This window comes from Malaclemys terrapin, chromosome 4 (assembly GCF_027887155.1).
Source record: "Malaclemys terrapin pileata isolate rMalTer1 chromosome 4, rMalTer1.hap1, whole genome shotgun sequence".
In the NCBI taxonomy this organism is placed as follows: Eukaryota; Metazoa; Chordata; order Testudines; family Emydidae; genus Malaclemys; species Malaclemys terrapin.
The window spans coordinates 82,792,909-82,816,232 of NC_071508.1; the positions used below are offsets into that span (position 1 = coordinate 82,792,909).

General features: G+C 41.3%; 1 protein-coding gene across 4 annotated transcripts in view; it reads left to right on the forward strand.

Moving 5' to 3' along the window:
- The window catches only part of FUT8 (fucosyltransferase 8), a 241,304-nt gene that overhangs the window by 40,905 nt on the left and 177,075 nt on the right, over nucleotides 1-23,324 (forward strand). For all 4 annotated transcript variants that reach the window (XM_054027425.1, XM_054027426.1, XM_054027427.1 and 1 more), the window contains exon 2: nucleotides 18,506-18,589. The gene's annotated coding sequence lies outside the window, so the exon portion shown is untranslated. The remainder of the gene's footprint in view (nucleotides 1-18,505; nucleotides 18,590-23,324) is intronic.

Below are 23,324 nucleotides of genomic sequence, written 5' to 3' on the forward strand. Positions count from 1 at the left end.
CCAAGCTTAGCCTTGTTCCTTTGAAACTAAAGTTTAAGAAGAACAAGTACAGTCAACTAATAGTAGCAGTCAGTGTAGATGGAATAAATAGAGTAGACATAGAATAAGTAAGAATAGAACTGGAATAAGTAAGATTGGAGTACAGGCAAGTCTCATCTTACGCGGGGATTCCGTTCCGCGGTTAGCGCGTAAAGCAAAAACCTCGTATAGTGAAATGCTCATTGAGTTCAATGGCGGGCAGAATCGCCCGCACTACAGATGCAGTTTTTATATTGTTGTTCTTTTCCCCCCCCCATTTTTGCCGACTGCGCAAAGCTGAATTCGCGCATGTTAAAGGCGCCTAAGATGCGACTTGCCTGTAAAGTGAAAAATGGAGGTGGAGCGAGAATGGAGTAAGTGAAAATGGAGAGAGCTCTATTGTGGTGGGTCACCTCTTTTATAGGGCAAATGCCGGAAATCCTCCTCCTTATGCCCAAATTTCATTCCTCACCAACAGAAATGTTAGGGTACACTTACCCCATAGGCTAGTGTGTATGTGCGTATTGATGACAGGTATGTACGCACATCAGTCTCTTGTGGTGTACTTAAGTCTGTGGGTACAACATTGAAAAACCCCTATGCCATTCTTCTTTGTCTATTGGTCTAGGTAAAGGTCTTAAACATAGGTGTGGGTACTCTATCAATTTGAATAACAAGATAAAGGTCAACTTTACTTTTCTGGGTAAAAGTCTTAATGTAAATGTGCTAACTTTGCCTTAACTCGGGGTCGGCAACCTTTCAGAAGTGGTGTGCCGAGTCTTCATTTATTCAGTCTAATTTAAGGTTTCGCGTGCCAGTAATACATTTTAACGTTTTTAGAAGGTCTCTTTCTACAAGTTTATAATATATAACTAAACTATATTGTTGTATGTAAAGTAAATAAAGTTTTTAAAATGTTTAAGAAGCTTCATTTAAAATTAAAATGCAGAGCCCCCCAGACTGGTGGCCAGGACCTGGACAGTGCGAGTGCCACTGAAAATCAGCTCGCGTGCCGCCTTCTGCACACGTGCCAGAGGTTGCCTACCCCTGCCTTAGCTTAACATACAGGATATGGCCTGTAGCTCTCTTGCATTACAGCCAAACTTACTTTAATATAAATCTATAAACCTATTACAGTAAACCAAATACTTAAACTGTTGTTTATATTTCTCTCTCACTCTCACACACACACGCACACACACACACGTTAATCCTATAGGCTACAATAAGCATTTTGTTTTTATGCAACTACTCTCCAACTTCTCTTTAAGTAAAAATAAAATGGCTGCATATGGCAACATGGACAGTGTCCAACTTAATGAAAAAGAGGAAGATTTTGCAACATATACTCAGACTTGAGTAGTATTTTTATGCAAATGCTATAGAAGATACTGATAACGGACTGTTTTCCTAACATTGGTGGGGAAAAAAACATTTTAAGTGCTTACATACTTAAGTTTTCCACAAGAACCTGGTGAGCTGACATATAAGGATATAATAGAGATTCTAAAGAAACATGTGCCGCTCACATTTTTTTTTAACAGAATGATGTGAGCTTCTAAGAAACTAAATAAAAGGAGAAAGTACCTGAATTTTTGTGGAGCCTCAAAAAAAACTGTCCATTTGTTGTTTTGGTAACTTTCTGAAAGAGGCGCTCAGTGATAAAATTGTTCTTGGTATAAAACACCCAGAATTAAGAGAGGCTGTTGAATGTAGTGTATAAAAAAGGAACTGCTGCTAGAAGGAGCTATGGAGACTGCTTTGTTTGAATCCACCAATAACAAAAATATTTGAAAAGAGACTGGATCCATCATGCCTTGCTTGGAAGAATGGCCTCTGCAGGGAGTGGAAAAGATAACACAGTTTGGCATCCATCAAAGGCTTGCAGCAAAATGGAGGAAACCTTGTTTCTGCTGTTTAGGGACCTCACACCAGCAGGAGCAGTGTTTCTTTAATAATCTGCAATTTAAGAAGTGCAGTAAAAGGGGACATGCCACCTGGGCTTTCCACAGTACACCTCTGCCCACCAAAGGATATGTTGAAAGGAAGCCTTGCCTACAAGTATGAACCACTGAAATAATTTTGTGACTGTGGAGGAGTCAGGCTTAAAAGCAGGTTTTCCCCAGGATGAAAAGATATGTGAGCACTGAAGACATCCTCTCCCTTATATTATGTTAGTGTAAAGGTAAATGATATGATATTGAAAACTGAAATAGATATAGGAGCAGCAAAATCCATGATTTCTGAAATGGTGTACAAAAATATTTCCTGGGGCAAGATTAAGAGAATCCAATGTACTTTTACAGAATTACAATAAAGGGCAGATAGGAATATTAGGTAGTCCCCTCTCACTGTAACTTAAATGTATTTATTCATAATTGTAACTAAAGAAAATGCCCCACTTGCACCTCCTCCAACTGATGGGCAGAAACAGGCTAGACAAGCTTAACTTGGATTGAATTGCAGTATCCCACGTGCTAGACAGAGTGGAGGAATTGAAAGAAAAATAGACTATTTTAATATAGACATGGGTTTTGTAAAACACATTACAGCGAGGCTTGTTGTGTTTGAAAAGGCCGTTCCTAAAGGTTAGACCTGTGCCATGTGCTCTGCAAATCTATAGAAAAGCAACTGAAGGAATTGCAAGAGCAGGGTCTAATTTCACCCACAGATTTTTGTGACCGGGTTGAACCAGTTGTGTGTATCCCAAAGGGTGATGTCGGCATAAGAATTGTTGGCACTGTAAAGTCACCATAAACTCCTGGTTGGAAGTGAACCAATATCCAATTCCTAACCACAAGGTTTGTTTGCAAAACTGGCAGAAGAAATGAAGTTTACCAAACTGTCCTAGACCTACCAGCAAATGGCCCTGGAGCCAGATTAAAAAAAAATTGTTCTAACAGTGAACACCCAAAAGGGACTATTTAGTTTTTGCAAAATTACAATATGGGGTAGCCAGTACATCTGCTCTATTTCAAAGAATAATGAATCAGGCACAGCAGGGTGGGGATAGAGAAATATATGAAACCTAGAGGAGATTCTAAAGAGATTAATTTAAAATGTATATTTTTGCAAAGATAAGTTTGCTTTTTTTCAAAATCAGATTGTGTACTTGGGGCACAGAAGGATGCAGAAGGTAGCACCTTTTAAAAGAAGACAAAAAGCAATTGAGAAATCAGTACCACAGAATGTCTGAGCTTAGAAGTGTCTGGTCATGTTAAACTATTATGTAAGAGTCATTCAAAATTATCAACATTTAATCAAGCCAATGTCTACCCTGTTGGGAAAAATATGGAGTGGGTTCGGGCAGAAAAGAAGAATAAAACATTGGGGAAGTGAAAAAGAAATGGAGGAGTTCTTTGAGCAATGATCTCTATCAGTATTCCCAGTTGAGGTGCACATATGCTTTATGTGCCTGAGACTGGAAGATTTTTTGCTAGCAATGTCTGTTGGTATGCATCTGCACTCCTCTTCTCCTTGTGTTCTGAACAAAGGCATAGACTTGACTGCCTCTCCAGTTCCTTTCAACTGCCTGTGGTCTGAGATGGACCCTCTTCCGTGTCTGCAATGCTAGCTAACGTTCTTTCTCAAAACGTTGTAGTTACTTGTAAACAGTTTTAAAACTTTAAAACTTTAGGTAGATAGTACTCTTGGGGATTTGGGAGTCCCCTCTTACTCAAACATCTCCTTATATGGGGTGTCAAGTATACCCAGGATCCACAGATTCAAAATTTGTATGGCCTTCCCCCAGGCTTTTCTGGTCAGAGATGACCAAGACATGTGCCTTTATTGCTTCAAGGAAGCTCATACCCGTCTAACTGTGGCATCTGCCCATCTTTTCCTAGCCGAGTCTGTCATGCCCATGAGTATAAACTTAGAAGATTCCTCATGGACCAAACTGTTAGGCTCCAGACAAATCCTGGCCCATCAAACTCTCCTTTATGTTGGAAAGAAGCACGGAAAAGCACCTTTTTGAGCATGATGGTGTCTGGTTTTAGGTATGATTGAAGCAGAGCTAAGGACTCTTCCAAACAAAGGCATGAGGAAGGTAAGAGCAAAAACACTCACAAGAAACGTGAGAAATCCCCCTCCAAGTCCTCATCCAAGAAGAGTTCCTACTCTGACTCCTAAGTGGGTGAGGCTCTGATACAGAAGTGTCAGGTGCTCACCAGGGACACGGTACCAGTTTTCCAGCAATGAAAGGCAAGAACTCCCTGAAACCCTCCCTAGCCAAAGGAGCAGGACTATTCTCAGTACCAGTGCAGCAGTGCATGCTTCCTAAGCAATTGGTACCAGTTTGGAGTAAGGAGGAGTCATTGGTATTGAAAACCATGGCAAAGCCGGTACTGCCAGTGCCACTGAGACAAAGAAGCCCAGTCCACTCTCTTGTATCAGGGGCTAGACAAATCTCCTTGGAGGCTATTACTATCCACATGAACCCAGAATCATTGATACTCTTGGATCTGGTCCTAACCACGGATGTCCCAGCACCGTTGGTTCACCACTCAGAGATACTATTGGCCAGCGAAGGCATAATAAAACCTCCAGTACAGACGGCAGCACCCATCAACATTAAAAGCTCCTCCTCTGCCAAGTGTAGTATCAATGGGAGAGTTTCACCATTTTCATCAAGACAGATGGTCAGCCCCAAAAGAAGTTCCAGGCTTTTGTGGGCACTTTCCTCTTTCATAAGAGGGGCTACAAACCTAGGGACCAATGGTACTCCCCCATGGGGACCACCACATTTTCCCTACAACACTTCACCCTAGCCTTACTGAGGTCCCTGAGATCCATATATGTGCCATCCCGTACATAAGATCATATCCGTGGTCAAACCAAGTGTTGCCATGAAGGGAAGAATCTTAACACCCTCCTGCCCCCCAGGAACAATCTAAGGAACAAGATCAGGCAGAACCATTCACCCTGATGGGTTATCATCATTGATAAATGATGTGATCTCACTGGCACCAGCTGACTACAGGCAGTTTCAGGACTTTGTGAGGAGGATCACAGAGACACTCCAGATCCGCCGGAGGAAGTACAGGATACCTCTTGTAAGCTACTGGACATTCTCCAGAGTGCTGATACCAACCAGGTGACACTGCCAGTTAACAAGGATGTCTAATACCTCCGAGATTGTCTGGCATACTCCAGCGACTTATGCTCCCACTCCAAAGAGAATGGCAAAGAAATAGTTTGTGCCATCTAAGGGAGCAGAATACTTATTCACACATGCCACTCTGAACTCTGTAGTGGTACAAGCTGTCACTGAAAGGAACAGGTAACACCAACGCACGTATCCATCCTCTGATAAAAAGTCTAAAAGTTTGGCCTCCTTTGGAAGAAAGAACTTTATTCTAGAAGACCTACAGTTGTATATGAATTCATAGATTCTAAGGCCAGAAGAGACCATTGTAATCATCTAGTCTGACCTGCTGTATAACACAGGCCATATAACTTCCCCTAAATTCCTAGCGCAGCATGTCTTTTAGAAGAACATCCAGTCTTGATTTAAAAATTGTCAGTGATGGAGAATCCACCACAACCCTTGCTAAATTGTTCCAGTGGTCTTCTCAAAGGTTATGGCAGCACACCTCCGCAGCAGAGGAGTTCTTGTGTTCCCTTACCTAGACAACTGGCTTCTGAAAGGCCACTCCCTAGATATAATTTCATGGGAAACTTGTGAAGCCATGCACCACTTCCTGAAATTGATCCTACAATTGAACGTTGAAAAATCCACTATGACTCCTGTGCATAAATTATAATTCATAGGTGCTCATCTAGATTCAATAGCAGCAAGAGCCTACCTCCCATTGCACAGATTTGTGGCTCTATCTAATGTAATCAACACAGTCCAGATCAGCCCTCAAACTCTGGTCAAACACCTTCTTCAGCTGTTGGGGCATATGGCAGCTGGTACTTTAGTTATAGACTATGCAAGACTGTGAATGTGTTGCCTTTAAGGGTGGCTCAGGCCTGTTTATTCATCGAATGGACACAGTCTGTATTTGCTACTTTCCATACCCACCTTCGTAAAGGAATCTCTCAATTGATGGAAATACTCTCACAGTGTATTATCATCTTAGCTTCACTTAACCTTGGAAATTTTCCACGGAGGTACTTGAAAGCTGCTTGTGTTTTGTCAATGGCCTTGACAAAGTTCGTCATCAGACCCAGCTTGATGTGTAAGGGTGGTAACAAAATCCTCCTTGATTCAACAAGTGATGGATGCTGAACACTTCTCCTCCCAGGCTCCAATGACTGTCGGAGTGGCCAATCTTTCTTGATGTAGTGGGAATCTCTTACACGACTATCCCATTCACAGAGAAAACAGCAGTACTTTGTGTATCCAGTCTGCAGACCAAGCAAGAGAGCAACAGCCTTCAAATCACCACAAAGCTGCCACTGATGTTGGTCATAGTTTATGCACCTCAAAAGTTGTTTCATGTTGTCATAGGTTTCCTTCATATGGACTGCATGACCAACTAGAATTGATGGCAAAACATTGCCCTTATGCAGTAAAACAGCTTTAAGACTCGTCTTTGATGAATCAATGAACAGTCTCCACTCATCTGGATCGTGAACGATGTTAAGGGCTGCCATCACACCATCGATGTTGTTGCAGGCTACAAGATCACCTTCCATGAATAAGAATGGGACAAGATCCTTTTGGCGGTCACGGAACATGGAAACCCTAACATCATCTGCCAGGAGATTCCACTGCTGTAGTCTGGAGCCCAACAGCTCTGCCTTACTCTTGGGTAGTTCCAAATCCCTGACAAGGTCATTCAGATCACCTTGTGTTATGAGGTGTGGTTCAGAGGAGGAGGATGGGAGAAAATGTGGGTCCTGTGACATTGATGGTTCAGGACCAGAAGTTTCATCCTCTTCCTCTTCCTCGTCTGACTCAAGTGAGAATGATTCTGGTGCATCAGGAACCGGCAGTCCTTCTCCGTGGGGTACTGGGAGTATAGCTGATGGAATGTTTGGATAATGCACAGTCCACTTTTTCTTCTTTGACATACCTTTCCCAACTGGAGGCACCATGCAGAAGTAACAATTGCTGGTATGATCTGTTGGCTCTCTCCAAATCATTGGCACTGCAAAAGGCATAGATTTCCTTTTCCTGTTCAACCACTGGCAAAGATTTGTTGCACAAGTGTTGCAGCATATTTGTGGGGCCCACCTCTTGTTCTGATCTCCAATTTTGCAGCCAAAATAAAGGTGATGGACTTTCTTAACCATAGTTATACTGCGCTTTTGTGATGCAAAAATCACTTCACCACAACATAGCAGAAGTTATCTGCACTGTTCACACAAGTACGAGGCATCTCTGCTCACTTTAGCTAAACAGAAATGTGTCCCTTTGCAAAATCAAACACTGACAAATAAGCGAGCACGACACTATGATTTCTAGAGCTGATATAGGGCAATTTGTTCAGCAGAGTGATGTAAGCTTCGTTATGATTGCATCATCCATGACTTCTAGGAATAACATGATGCAATTCATATCATGTATGACGCAATACCAGCTTCAGATTGCATCATTCATTGCTTGCCTAAAAAGCAAGTACTGTCCAAACCCAGTCACAGATTTATTCAGAGATCCAGTCAAAGATGTATTTTAGTCATTTCTGGTTTAAATTGAGATCCTTTCTCTTTATAACTCACTTATCCTCCGCCATTCCCAAATCAAGGGTCGTATATACTGACCCAATAGCATATCTTGAAAACTAGAGCCAATCAACAATTTTTTAAGCATCATTTTCGTTCTCAGTGACCCAGAATTAGTAAAGTTTGACTACATTTATTTCAGAAGCATTTTGGCTGTAGAGCAGTGTAATCTAAGTCCACTTTCTAGGGCTTGAATCAAAGCTATATCTCTTAAATGCAGAATCCTAGGTGTAGGTGATCTAACCAAACGGTAAAAAATGTTTAAATATGTTTCTTGCTTGTCCGTTCTTTCCTTTGTATCTAATATAACCTGATTTTCTGCATCAACATCTCAAACACGTAAGGTGACTGTGTCTGTTCAGGATTCCTTAAGACAATAAAATAAAATAAACACTTTTCTTTCTCCTTCTGGACTACTCCCACTCTAGGCAGGTGGACTCCAGATATAATTCTACTTTTCCCATTTCACCAGTCTATCCTCTGTGCCATTGAACTTTTAAATTAAAAAATTCAAGGGCCGAGTTCAAAAAATATACTTGCCTGGGGTGAACTGGAAAGAATAATTAATCCAAGGGAAGAGACGGACAGAATTGAAGAAAAGTACTGAGTAAAGAAAGACAGCTGAACACAAACTATGATAATTTTCTTATTGTATTTGATAGGAAGTTAGGGAGGAAAAACATCAAAAAACACCTGCATTTTGTTTGCTATAAAATATCAGGAGCTGTGATTCTGTGGGATAGATTTTTGGGGTGGATGGACATAGTCGTGAATGGCTAGGGGGGCAGAGGAGGCCCACTGTTCCTATCTATGGTGAAGGAACTATTTTGCCTTGAGTTTAGTTTTTTTAACATGTTGATTCTGGTCTTATCAATATTTTATATATTCTTGGTTTTCATATGAATTAACTGAGGCACACACAAAGTGTATGATGGTGGTGGTTTATAAGGTTTGATGCACACATTGGTATTCTAACAATCAGTAACTTAGTCCACTAAATCCAGAATAAACTTTTTTCAAGCAAAGGAAGAGGGAGACCAGGACCCTCCCTCCCCCTACCCCCCGAACAAATAAATGAACAAAAAAAGGGTGAGACGTAAGTTGTAAAATGTATTATTTTACAGAAAACTGGGTGCCAAAGGTTATAAAAACACAATTTATGTGAAAAGGTTTTCTTTGTATATCTTGTGATCTAAGGCATTCTGATAGCATGGTCATGAAGGCAGTATTAAGGAGGATCAGTAGTGATTTCATAGTTAAGGTTGAATTCTATATTGCACTTAAAGCAAGGGTTCAATCACTGATTTTTATCAGTGTATTTATCCCAGATTTTCAGCATATAATTTCACAGAGAAGCTTGAATTTTCTGCTAGCTTTCAAGTAAAATCTGTTTAGTAAGTTTCAAAGTTTAAGTAGTGTTCCTATGGGTGCTCCACTTTGGGTACACATGCACCCTAGAGCCTTTGATCGGAGATCTTTGATAGCAGTGCCCATTCAGCTCATGCGTGCTCTATACGTTCTTGTGCCCTGTACCGAGGCTGGGTAGAACTGTACAGATGGACCGCCCACAGTACCTTCTCAACTGCCTTTGGCCTGAGACAGAGCATCAAGCATGCCTGCTTCTGCTGAGTGTCTTTTTGTTGTTAGATAGATAGTATATAGCTGTAGGTAGTTCCTTTTGGGATTCTTATCTTTTCTCTTGTTCCTGTTTGCCAGGTCATTTTGGACTTCTATTTTCTGGGACCACCAGGCTTTAAATGTTGTTTTTCCTGATGGGATGCTATCCCTGTTAGTAATGGACACTCTTGGTGTCTGAAGTGTTTGTGGGGTACTCATATTCCCTCAAGTTGTGAGATCTACGCTTCATTCAAAAGCAGATCTTGGAAGAACAGGGAGATAAAGTTCAGGTTCCTCATGATGGAGCAAGCCTTAAAACCACCTTCAGACCAGAACTCTGAGAAACCTCCTGTGTACAGTGCTCCGGCATCCTCAGGATCCCTGTCACTAAGATCTTCAAAGGATAAGACTTCTGATACCCCATCTACTTTAGAATCTTGGTCACTGAAAGCTCTGTAGGAGAAGGCAGCTGTTATCCTAGCAACCTCAAGATCCCAGTCAATAAAAGCCTCCAGGGTCATGGTGCCTGTGTCTATGCTAGCGGTACTGAGAGTCTTGCACTCTAAGTCAATGGGTAATGACAAGAGGAACAGAAATGTTAGATCTTCTTCACTGGAGACCTGTGGCTGCAAGAGGAGTCCTGTTGAGGTGCCAAGTCTTTCCAGTACTATAAAGATGCCTAAGGCTGCTTCTAAGAGTCATGCCTCTACCGAATACCTCCTCTACTTCTGGTGGTCATGTCTATGCAAGCAGGAGATAAGTGTCATCAGACTCTTTGGTACCCTTGGTACCTACTTTGGCACCCTGGACTGTTACATCTGAGTGTGCATGCTCATCCTTTGATGCAGACGAGCCAGGCACCTACCTTAATGCTTATACCAGTCTTCAGCATTCCTGTGGTACCAGAGGAGTTCAGATACTGGAGGCCTCTTAGTTTTCAGTGGTCTGGAGTCTCCACCATTTACTGGGACTCTGCACCTCTTGGTACTAAGATCTTTTGGGTCACCGACTACTAATTTTTCATTGAGACCCTTTACTTCTGATTCTTGCCATCGAGGGAAAACAATTATCATGTCCATTAGCTTAATATGTGCAAGAGTACTCTGATTCTGCCTCACAGATCTTTGTTCTAGTGTCTCCTGTTTATTCGAGGAGACATTACTCTTCTCCACATACAGAGAGAAGGGAGGATAAATGACCTCCATCTTCGACCAGCTGGGATGACCAATGGCGGCTACCTTCTCCTAGGGCCAATGGACCCCATAAGTCCATTGAGGCATATCTCACCAATCATTTTTAGGGGCCCCAAGTCTGTCTTGCAGGGAGCATAGACGGTTTTGTTCTCCCATGCCTTTCTCCTTCCTCAGCAACCAGAACCAATAGAGGATATTTTGAAGAGCGAGAGGGAAGGGCTGACATGCAGGTAACATCTCACACGAATATTTTCTCATCTCTAGAAAAGAGGCTGCAACGCCCTCACCACCTTCCTTCATGGATTGCTTTCAGCAGCTCTAGGAGATGAATTGCAGATATGCTTCAGATTCCTCTTAAGGAAGTACAGAACTCCCATCATAAATTCCTGGACTTCTTACATGCCTCAGTGTCGACATGTGTGGCACTTTGGTTTAATGAGGCTCTTCTAGAGCTAGCCAGAGTGATCTGGCAAGCTCCTGGCACAACACCCCCCCTCCATGCAAATATGCCCACAAAAATGTGTCCCAGCCAAGGATTTGGAATTTTTATTCTCATATTCAACACTGCATTCCTTGGTTGTGGATGCAGTTAATGAATTTGGAAGGCAGCACTACAAGGCCCAGAAGTGTCTTGATCACAAAAACTACTGGTCTGCAACATTATAGTCATTAGGTGTCCATGTCAGTATATGATTACCTCAATTGTACCAAATTTAACACCTTTTATTGAATATTTGCCGCAGGAGCACCGTGAATAATTTAAGGCCATCATATATGAAAGGTCAGCTCTTGGCAAAGACATCTTTACATATATCCTTAGATGCAGCTGATACTGCAGCCCAGTCCATTTCCACCACAATTGTGATGTGATGAACATCTTGCTTCCAGCTGTCTGACTTCCCTAGGGAGGTAAAATCTACTATAAAGGACCTTCCTTCTGATGGTCACAATGTATTTTTGGACTCTGTGTACGATTCCCTTCACATGTTAAAGGATTTGAGGACAACACTTAGATTCCTTGGGATCTATACACCTGTGAATAAAAGAAAATTTAGCAAGTCTCAAATACCACAGAGATCTCCTCCAGTGCACTTCTCTACTTTCTGTAGACTACCTGAACCTCCAGCCAAGAGACCAAGATATTCCAAAAAGAGGCTAGCTACTGCCACAGTGGACTGCCATTTCAGCCATCCACATCATCCCAGCACCAGTTTTGATGGCTTGGTCAAAAATCTGAACCAATTGATCCACAGGGATTTACTGTTGCACTATCCCAGCCTTCTCCTCCTCGCCTCCTTTGGATACTACCTCCCCAATTCCAACCTGCCTGGGAGACCATAGCATCCAACATGTGGGTTTTAGAGGTCATAATGTCCAGTTACTCCATCCATTTCATTTCCATCCTTCCCACCCCTTTGGCCCATCCCTTTTTAGGGAACCATCTCATGATCAGTTGGTGAGAGAGAGAAGGTCACCTGTGTTCTATGCTTAGAAGCTACAGAAGCAATTCCAGTTCAGCACAGGGGGAAAGGATTTTATTCTGCATATTTTTTGGTTTCTAAAAAGAACGGGAGATGGAGGCCAGTATTCGATCTCAGATACATGAACAACTATGTGAAACAGCAGAAATTCAGGATGGTGACCTTTGCAGCTGTAATTCCCTTCCTATATTCAGGGGATTGGTTTGCGACTCTTGACCTTCAATATGCCTATTTTCATGTCATGATTCATTCCCCTCACAATAGGTTTCTTTGCTTCAGAGTCAACCACGACCTGTACAGCGTATTCCCTTTCAGCCTCTCCTCTGTCTCAAGAGTAGTCTCAAAGATTGAGATGGTCTTAGCCACCCACCCACATCATCTGAAGATATGTCTGTGAAGGGTTAGACTCCTCCTTCTGGGATGCCACCTGATGTACTGGGGTTTCACTGAGCTCTGCCTGCACTGGCAGCCTGGATTCCCTCTCCCTGTTTAGCTGAATTAGGCTCTCCGGCCTCTTGCAGCGCGCGTGCACATGCATGGCCACATCCATCTGCCGACACAGACTGAAGTCAGCTCTGGGTGAGAGGATTCACCCAGCACTCATGTGGACACCCCTTTTATGGAATAAACCTGAAATAATACAGTCTTGCGCGATATAGAAAGAGCTGTACAGAGCAAACTCATAAAATTAGCCCTCTCCCTCAAATGTGAAGAGAGATGCACAGCTTCTCTTCCCCCCCCCCCACCCCCAGGTAGAAATTGCACAAACTGGGGTTAATAATAACCAAAACAAATCTATTAACTATAAAAGGCAGATTTTAAGAGATTATAAGAGATAGCAAACGGAACAAAGCAAATTACTGAGCAGATAAAACAAAACACGCAGACTAAACTTAATACACTAAAGAAATTGGCTAAAAATAGTACCATGATTTCTCACCCTAAATGTTGTTTCAGGCAGATTGCAAAGATTCTTGAAAACCAGCTGCACTAATGTGCAGCTTGAAACTTCAGTTATTATTCACAGGCTAGACACCTTTTGCAGCCTGGGCTCAGCTCTTCTCCTCCCAGTTCAGTTCTTGTTTCCAGGTGTTTCCCAGTGTTTCTTTGGGTGGGGAGGCAGAGGAGAACCATGATGATGGCACTCCCCTGCCTTACATAGCTTTTCTGTATTGTGGGAACTCTTTATCTTTCAGTGGAAAAACACTGGCATTCCAAGGTGGGGTAGCAGGTGACTCAGTCACATGTCTCTGCAGCCATTACTCGTAAGGCTGTTTGGCGTGTACACAGGAAGACTAAGCTTTTTCACAGTCCATTGTCTTTGCTGAATGGCCATCAGCCCTGTCTGGCTTTTTCGTCGTTGTACCTGAAGGACTAGTTGTGGGTGTCACCAAAGTAGCACATTTGAATACATGGTCAATATTCCTAGCTTCAGATACAAAAATGATACATGCATACAAATTGGATAAACACATTCAGTAGATCATAACCTTTTCAATGATACCTTACATGACCCCTCTTGCATAAAACGTATCTTAGTCATGCCATATTCAAAGAAATTTCTATGAAGAATATAGGGTATAACATCATCAAGACGTCTTTCTGTCTTCTACATCTTCCCTAAGTCAATGATTAATTGTCTAGATGTTGATCTTATCAAGAGGCATTGTCAGCAGTACAAGCAAAAAGATTGCCACTCCATAGTTTAGGCCTCCAATTCAATCTTGAGAAGTGCACTTTGATGACAGTACAGTGGATGGAGTTCATAGGAGTGTCTCTGGATGCGGTGACAGCTAGGGTTTACCTACCTATGGACAGATTTTTCCACTTACTCTCATCTCAAGGATTCAGCTCAATCTTCAAACCTCAGCAAGAAGTTCTCGCTAACTATTAGGGCACATGGCAGTTTGTGTTTTTTGTAACTCAGCATGCCAGGTTACATCTTTGATGCCTCCAGAATGGCTCAGGACAGTCTATATACTAAACAAGCACTATCTGTACAAACAGGTGTCTGCTGTTTGCTATGTTCTATAGTCATTCATCTGGTGGAAGGACCCAGAGATATGGGTAGGAGTCCCATTTATTCAAGATCTACCTTCCATCATTATAACATCAGGTGCATTCCTCTTGGGATCGGAGGTACATCTGGGGTCTGTCACAATCCCGAGCAAATTGTCATCCCATTAGTGACTCCTTCACATCTGCCTTGAAGAACTCCAGTTACTGCACAAGATTAGTAACCTCTCCCTTTGATCAGTTACTAATTGCTTTTTTAAAAACATTCACATTTTGAGTCTAATGTTTTAGGCCTCCTTAACGTGAGAACCGCAGATTGTAAAAAGTCAAATTTGTACATAGTGAGATTTTTGGGATCTCCCTGGGTTATGTAATGTTTTAAACATTTTTAAAAAAATTAATTCTTATGCACAATGTTTAGCCAATGGAAAATATGGCTTACATTGATTACTTCTGTTCTTCAGTGTAGTACGTGAAAGCCTTTTTGAACAGTTTAGGAAAGGAGTACAACACTGCCTTTTGGCATATGCCTCAAGTAATGTTTTCAGGATTGAGGCTGGTGAAAGAGAAATGACTAATCTGTGTTCTGAATTAATTTGTTTTATGCTTGACAGCATGCCTTTAACCTATGATTTAGAACAAAAAAAACCCAAAATACATCCGCAGGAAATCACAAGCTTTTGATTATCATTTTAGTGTGTACTGTGAAAATAAACTTTGACATATTGCTATTTTATCTAGCAATTGTTGCTGTTTGTTGCAGGTACAGTTTCTAATTACATTATTGCAAGACTAACTCATTTGTGGTACACATTTTTAAAACTCTGAACTATGTCATAACGACACCTAAATATTTGTCAGATTTTTGTAACAGTTTTCAATTCAGTATTTGTTTTTAAGAGCTAGATATAATTATTTAACCTAAATACCCCAAAACGGAAGGTAACTTGCTCCAATACTTGTTACCCAGGTTGGCAGTATGGCATTGTTTTTCTCTAACACCAGGACTCTTAACTTTTACCAAGGTATCTCTTCTATGGTTTGGGTAACGTTAAAGATTCTGTTTAAACCAAATCAATTATATATCACCTTTTAAAAAATAAAATTGAAACTGGAGTGGGATATGCCTTCAAATAATGCTGTGATGTGTCATGATCTCCCTGTTACACACAATAAAGCAGCTGTACTACTGGGCTGCCTGATAAGAAACAGGATATATTTTTCTTTTGTATGTGGGTTGTTTTTAAAGGTTAAGTGACAGGATAAACTCTAAAACTTCTTTTTTAGGTTAATGGGATAATTGGGTTCCAGATTTGAAATACTTGGTTTCTCTTGAGTCACCTGTAAATATCTAGGCAAGATTAGCTCAGACATTTATCTTCAAATTAGATAACTTGCATTCTATTCATTACTCTCTGGGTTTTTCAGACAAGACCTTAAGAAGTTGAACATAAATATTAAGAAAGTTTTTAAAGAGGCCATGTGGAAAATACAAATTACTGTACACAGGCCTCTTTGCTTTCCAAAGGAAAGCAAAACTATTCTGTTAAATGTTTAATTCATTTATCTGACAAAATTATTATAGTATGTGTTAGAGAGAGAAGATAACTTATTTAAAAAGTTGCAAGTCCATAAAGATATCCTGGACTGTTATGACAATGAAGTTAATGTTAATATACAAGAATAAAAAAAACATTCTTCTCGCCTCTTGTGTCTCCCCCACTTTTCTTCTCTTTGGGGAGTCTCTCATCCCTCCTTCCTTCTCTTGTCCCCCCACTCTCTTAGCTGATTCTCTCCATTAGGTTTCTGTTCACTAGCAGAGGTAGCGAGTAGAGAAGTAGTTGTTGCCTTGAGCCTGGTCCTTCAGAATTTGGCAGCAACAGGGAGGGGGTGGGAATAGGAGGCTGGGAAGTACAAAAGTACTTATGGGAGGAATGGAGTAATAGTAAAGACTGACATCACTGGCAGATTAAGGGGAGCGGTCTGACAATCTGATGCTGGGATGGTTGGTGAGATAGAAGGAACTCACTCCTGCATGGCAATACAATGGAGGCAGCAGGAGGGAATTGAAGACTGGTGATGGTGTAGCGGGGAAGAGGTTCAGGCACCTGTGCCCAGCCAGGCACAAGCTCCCTCCTCAGTTCCTCCTGCTCTGGGTCCTTCCCGGGACCTCTGAGCTGTAGTAGGGAGGCAGTTGCAGGATGGATGCCTTTATAAATTGCTGAGGCAACTGCAGGCTGAAAGAAAGGGTAATAGAGGAGGGATCTGGCTTGTGCGCAATATGTTTGACACCTTGCTCTACATCTTATCACTGGATGGTCTTGCATGGCATTGACTATCATCTTACATTGATGAGACAAGGTGGGTGAGGAAGAGCTCTGTGTAACTCATCAGCTTGTCTCTCTCACCAACAGAAATTGGTCCAATAAAAGATATTACTTCATCCGCTTTGTCTGTCTAATATCCTGGGGCTGACGTGACTACGACAACACTGCATACATCTTACATTGATGACTCACACGTTTACCTCTGCACTCTGAACTTGTCTCCCTTTTTCCAATATGGGTTGCAGCCTTTCTTTCTGACATCTCTTCATGGATGACCAGACATTAACTTGTAATTAACATGGCCGAAACTGAGTTTTGATCTTTTCATCACAAGCTCTCCCAGCTTTCTGAATCACTGCCTCAATCACATCACCGCCATCTTTCCAATCACTCAGGCCCATAATGTGAGTATCTTTGATATAGCCCTCTGGCCTTGACTACTGCAACATTGACCACAGCACAAAAATCCCTTGAAATTGCTCCTGCTAAGATCATTTTGGCTTGTTCTTACCACATCATATGTTACGTGCATCCTTCTACTAGCTCTGTCTTCTCCACCATATCTCAAACAAACTTTTTTGCCATACTTTCAAGATACTTTATGAGCTCTGTGTGGCTGCTCTAATTATTGTGCTGACAACTGCTCTTTGCTTTTGCCAACAATGTGTGTCTTTACCACCTGTTAGTGCAAAAATATTTTTGAGAGTAGACTTTCTTCCATGCCATCCCTTATGTATACAGGGAAGAACTCCCTGTCCAAAATCCATTTGAAAACACCATTGTATCCTCCGTCAAATCACCTTAAGATTCACCTGTTCTCTCTTGTCTACAGAACGCTATTATCCAGCAACAGTTGCTAACTGAGACTGTTCATTGTGCAAAAACACCCTATTTGTACTATGAAGTTGTATTTAGAAACAGTCTTTATGCAACTACAAGCTCATACATTGAGGAACAAAGAGAGCAGTCCATACTTACAAGGCAAGGACTGTATCTTGGAAACAATGACTCTGAAAAGGATTTGGGGATCACTGTTGATAACAAAGTGAAGATGAGATCCCAGTGCACGATGCTGTGGCAAAAAGGACTAACATGATCCTTGGATGGAGAAGCAGGGAACTGTTACCTCCGTATACCACATTAGTGATCTCCATCCCTTCTGTCCTTAAAATCTATGAACCTTTAAATTGGCAGTCCTCAAATTTCTTATTTAGATTGGTTCATATTTTTATTGTCACATATATGGAAAACTCCAAAAATGTCAAGTCATCAATTTTTTTTTAAAGAGCATAAAAGTTATGTAATCCATGACTGTGATGGCCATAAAATGGCCATAATTATTATATACAAGTATTACTTTGTAATGTCTTTGTAGGAAAAAGAATTATGAAACTGTCAATTTCAGTTGACCTTTTCTATTAGAAAGCTTAACTCATTTTTAATTCTTGGTACATTTGTGCTGACATCCATCGACAACTAGACTTTTGAAGACTAATGATAATCATAGGGCAAAACAGTTATGATACTAGAGGCAATTTATTGTACTTTGTGCAGTGAAAGTGACAAAACAACTATGGCAAAAATGCTATAATGGATGTATTGTATGCTGATGGGTGAAGGTAAATGCTGTGGCAGAAGTAGACAGTCTGCTTCTCTGCTGGCTAGTGCTGGTGATGTGATGGCATTGACATTGGGGTATAGATGAAAGTAGATAGCTACAGAAATAGGCTTTCTCATTTGACCCAGTGAGCAACTACAGGTTAGAGGAAGGGAAGGAATTTAACACTTATCACCAGACTTTGATTAACCTGTAGTTAGAAATCTAAAGTGAAGCAACATTCTCACAAAATTATGTATTTTCTGAAGGTAATTGAGGTTGTGAACTCTCTACCTTTGCAAACAATTGAAATATGCGGTGAGAGGTCAGTTCCTACTTCACACAGGTGATGCTTCTTCTACTAATAGTCTTATAAAGATTTTTCATGGTATAGTTGAGCACTTACAATGAAAAAATATGTGATTTATTACAGTAAAGAAACTATGGGCCAGGCTTTCAGAGATCCTGAGCATCTGCAGCTCATTTTCACTTCAGTTGCAGTTGTTGGTGCTTCTGAAAATAGGCCCTATATGGAAATGTTTTCATGGGTTGTATATTCAAGCTATTACTGTTTTGTTTCAGGTCACTGTCATTGTAAAATCCAAGGAGAGAAGCAGATACATGTGACCCAGCTTCATTACCTTCTATAGAAGAAAAAAGGCACAGGTTGGTACCATAATTGAAACATATACTTTCATTATTCTCTTACGTATTCTGATTTTAAATATTAAACATTTGGAGTGTTTTGTCAACTGTATAAAATGACTGTTTTCATGGCTGCTTCTCTTCATAATTTTGAATAACAAGTTGTTGAGGATTATCCATTCAAATATCGGCTGCAAATTGAAATACAGTGGGTCTGATTCTCTACTGCTTTTCTACACCTAGCGTAATCATTTACACATCTGCAAATAGAGTGCAAGGAGAGTGTAAAACACTACCAAAATACTCATTGCTGTATTTTACACTCACTTTATACAAGTGTAAGTAACTGCATAAGGTGCAAGTCAGTTGAGAATTGTTTGAGTTAGGATATCTAAAAATATTGTTACCCCCTTTGACCCAAGTGGCTAGCCAGGTTTGGGGTGTTGTGGGTAGAAGTGACTGAAGAATATAATTGATTTTGTTCTTTTGATGGCTGTTATTTCAATCACCTCTTTACATTCATCCTGAATGAAAAATGGCAGTTATGGCCAACTCATAACAACAAGGTTTAACCCAACACACAACAAAGTGTTCACTTTAATCTGAGTATGAGGATTTTTAAAAAACACGTTTATCATTTCACCACTGATGCTCTTTACTAAATTTCACTTTCTGATTCTCGTGCTACTGTGCTGATGGGATGTTTGGATTTCAGACACTGCAGAGGAATGTTTAAATCCAAACTACAAAGTTTTCATTACAATTATAAAAGAAATTTCTCTTAGTAGACTTTTTGTTTGCAACAAAAACTGCATTAAACAAACCTAAATTTTCAGCCCAAAGTACTATGATCATGTCCTTTAATCTTTCTTCCAAGGGATTTCAAATAAATGGTTTGTGATTACGGAAATTGTAACCAGAAGGGTACATTTTTTCCCTTCTTTGTGTGACCTGAATATTTTCAAGATGATTTGGGGTTCATTTCCCCCCTACCTCTTTCATAATATGACCAGAAAATGGGCTAGCCAGTAATGGAATGAATATGCAGTGTTGCTGTTCAGTCTGTCTTATCATGTGGTTAGTTAATTTTACTAAATGACAAAAATATTGAGTTTGAGATAATTTACACAGATGCAGACAAATGCATGATGAAAAGTGAATCCTTGTCACCCCTCCAAAGTGATCTGATTTCATATAAGAGAAGGAAGCGGGATGTTGTGAGTAGATTGAAGACTCATAGTTTTGCACTAAGTACAAATACAGATATATAGTACAGGTGCAGTATGTTATTTATCTTTGAGGACAACCGGGCACCAGTCCTGCAGCTGACTCTCTAAGGGGCCCCTGTGCTTACATGGAGTCATTGAAGGATCACGGTCTATATTAAGGGAGAAAGTAGGGAAAATAATTCCTTTGAACACTGAAGGACTAAGCTGTCTTACTTACAGTGGGTGGCATGCTTGTCTCACTGCTAGTCATCTGAGCATAAATTCATAGACTTTAAGATCAGAAGGGACCATTGTGATCATCTAGTCTGATCTTCTGCATGTTGCGGGCCATAGAACCTCACCCACCCACGTATGTAATAGACCCCTAACCTCTGGCTGAGTTACTGAAGTCCTCAAATCACGGTTTAAAGATTTCAAGTTACAAAGACGTCACCATTTACACTAGTTTAAACCATGCCCCATGCTACAGAGACAGGCAAAACCCCGCCAGGGTCTCAGCCAATCTGACCTGAGGGGAAATTCCTTCCCAACCCTAAATACAGTGATCAGTGAGACCCTGAGCATGTGGGAAAGACCCACCAGGCAGATAACTGGGAAAGAATTCTCTGTAGTAACTCAGAGCCCTTCCTACCTAGTGTCCCATCTCCAGCAGTTGGGGATTTTTGGTACTGTCTCGTGTACAGTGGGTGACATACTTGTCCCAGTGCTTGTTATCTGAGCACACCCTGTTTAATCCATCAAACAGACTCAATCTGTTTTAAAAGTGCTGCTTCCCTGCTTTCTAGGTGGGAGGCAGGATTATCAATGATGGATTGTGGCTTCAAAAGCAAGGTGTGAATAATGGCATAAGTCTGTGTGAAGGTCACATTGGAATATGTACATTTTGTTTGTGATGTACACTGTACATGGAACTGCACATCTGCTGAGATGCAGTTCACAAGCTGACATTCGCAGCTGTTTGAAGAGAAATAAGAAACAGATTCATATAATGTTATACATGATTGAAATATATTAGAATTTTAGTGTTTCTACAGTACTTAATTTATAATGGAAAATACGAATTTAAATCCTGAAACAAAGAAGTGTATCTATAAATACAGAGTCAATTATTCATCTTCAAGTGTCCGTTCCACTTCAGATGTGTGCGTACTACTGCACTGGAGCTAGAAATCTTTTTTCTCATAGTACTACTTGTTGGCACACCCACCCCCGTGCACTTATGCTGCTCGTCAGGGGTATGAAGAGTGATGCCTCACTGACCCCCCCCCCCCCTCAGTTCCTTCTCACTGACCATGGTTGGTATCTGGAGCATGTGTGAGCTTCTCACACTCTTTCCCATTCTGTCTGTAGAGAAATGTTTTTTTATTGTAAATAGTTTTAGTATAGTTATAGTTTTAGTTAGTGGTACTTGTTTAGGAAAAAGTATTGATTTATTTTACTTTTCATTGAGCTTTTAGCGCACCATCGAGATTTGCCTAAGTCCCTAGGGTTTAAATGCTATTCCGGCTGTCTCAAATCTAACCAGTGAGTGATCCTCACTCTCGCTGCTTAAAATGTTTTGGAGAAGGACATGTGAGGCACAAGTGTCATATCTGTAGGGGTTTAAGACCAGAACTAAGAAGCTGATGGATGTTCGACTTCGAGATTATTCTGATAGAAGCAGCTTTGTGACCCCCTTTGAAACCCAGCTATTTGATACATAGGGGTTTGGACTTGACTCGGTCTCAGAGCATGACACCAGATTTGGTGACATCTTTGGGTAGAGAGAGCTGGAGAGAAGACACTGTTCTCTATCTCCGGTACCTTGCAAGCAGCATCAGAAGTCTAACACTTGAACCTCTTGTAGCCAGAAGAAGCCCTCTTCATCTTTGAGTGCTAGTCCCAAACAGACTCACACTAGAAGACCAGCACAGGGATTGGAGTTCCTGCTAGGCACTCCCTGGTACTGTATTCTAGCATTATAGAGTTGTTGACACAGGCACCTCAGGTGGTACCATTGAGACATTGCTGGTACCTTCTATGGCATATACAATACGTCTTACTCTCTTGGTACCAATAACACTTGAAACATACAGTGCAGCAGGGATCTCCTGTGACTATTGGTGCTCACCACCGATGCAAGGTGAGGTCCAGCTATCGACTATTCCTGCCATACAAGCACTGGTACTGGTATCTTCCTCAGTAGCCATCTGGGACTGAACTTTTGTCAGTTCCAGCAGGGTCTAAAAGTCTTTTGTGGAGCCAGCCAGATGTACAGGAAAATCTTGGATGCTTCCTCTGGTTCCAGTCTCCTGCTTCCTTGGCCTTTAGACTGTGCTTACTCTTCCTCGGAGTTGGAAGTGGGGTTTTATGCTTCAAGATTCCACTACAGAAGGTCTTGAGCATCTCCTCATTCCTCTTCATGCAGGTCAAGGTGTTAGCACTGTGATTCTTATAAGAGTGGGTCCAGGAATAGGATGTCTTGGGGTTGGGACCTGGTACTGTACTAGGTACAAGAGAGGTCTTTTGGAATCCATGGGGAATTCGTCCGGACTCCAGGTGGTTGTCTTCTTCTAGACCTTACATTACTAAATCTCCCCCAAGGCACTGTTCCCTTGACTTTAAACAGTCCCTTAGAGTACTCCTTCAGTGTGGCAGACCTCAAAGGGTAGGCCACGCTTCCTCGGTGTCTCCGAGACTGAGTCTCTGGGTGCTAGCATTGCTGCTTCTCACTGAGCTTTGTCTAGCAAGTCCCACTGAGGAAGACTTTTGTTTCAGAGCCTCTTACCCTCTTCAGTGATCAGTTCACTCCCAGAAGTATCTGCAGGGACATCACACAGCCTTTTCAAAAGGCTCTGCCCCAGTAGCAGCATTTTTAACCCTTCTGCACACATTGGGTACAGTACCAAGTCAAATATTTCACTACTGTGCATAATATCCATAAAAATTATTTCAGAAAATTCCCACTTTTGTTTCCTTACCTCCCTGGGTGTACAAATTGAACTGATCGGAGGACAACCCACAGAAGTTAGGGATATTTTGCATATTGCGGGGCCTGCTAGAGTTGCACAACATGTTAATAAGAACATCTTGGAGTCTACCAAAATCCTTTGGCAAACTCCCTCATCTCTGAGGCCCACTGGCAGAAGAACAGAGAAGTACTAAGTCCCCTCTGAGGGACAGTACTTTTATTCACACCCAACCCCAGCTTGTTTGGTAGTGATGGCTGTGAATGAAAAGGTGAGATAGGGCGATCTAAATCTATAGCTAACGACAAAGATATAAAATATTGGATCTGTTTGGGAGAAAGGTTTATTTGTTACCAGGATTGCAGTTTAGAATTGCAAATCATCATGCTCTCGTAGTTCGTTATGATTGTCGAAATGTTGAAATGTATTGACAAATTGCTAGATGATGCTAAGGAGAAGTATACAGCACTTGTGAGGTGAAAGCTTCTGGGAAGTAAGATCGTCCTTACAGGCTGGTTTAGATTAGGTGGATTCAGCAGTTCAGGTAAAGGTAATGGCAGTCACTATGTGTTATGCTTC